The sequence below is a fragment of the Hypomesus nipponensis genome, chromosome 28, assembly GCF_054491055.1.
Source record: "Hypomesus nipponensis isolate SF chromosome 28, ASM5449105v1, whole genome shotgun sequence".
Taxonomy (NCBI): Eukaryota; Metazoa; Chordata; class Actinopteri; order Osmeriformes; family Osmeridae; genus Hypomesus; species Hypomesus nipponensis.
In genome coordinates, this window is record NC_140388.1 from 6,636,834 (window position 1) to 6,637,500 (window position 667).

Below are 667 nucleotides of genomic sequence, written 5' to 3' on the forward strand. Positions count from 1 at the left end.
AGACAGACAGACAGACAGACAGACAGGCAGGCAGGCAGGCAGGCAGGCAGGCAGGCAGACAGAGAGACAGGCAGACAGACAGACAGACAGACAGACAGACAGACAGGCAGGCAAGCAGGCAGGCAGACAGGCAGACAGGCGGACAGACAGGCAGGCAGACAGACAGAGAGACAGGCAGGCAGGCACACAGAGGCAGAGAGGCAGACTTTCAGACAGGAAGACAGACAGACAGACAGACAAGCAGACAAGCAGGCAAGCAGACAAGCAGACAGGCTGGCAGGCAGGCAGGTACTTTTGCCATTGGACAGCAGAAACAGTGTTTCATGCAGAGGGTCCAGTTAGTGTGTCGATCAGAGGCCTCCTCAGCATAACACGAGCCTTGAAGAAAGCTGCTATTGTTGCTCTCCACAGAACATTCTGGACCGCCGGGGGGTGGTGGTGGGAGAGAGTGATGAGGGGAAACCCCCCCCAGACAGGATGAAACATGCATGTCCAGTCTGGCCATCCTTAGCCTACTTATGCAACACACACACACACACACAATAATGTTCACACACGTACGCGCACACACACACACACAATAATGTTCACACACATACACACACACACACGCAATAATGCTCACACTGATTCACATGCTCACATACACACATCGTCAAGCGTAGTC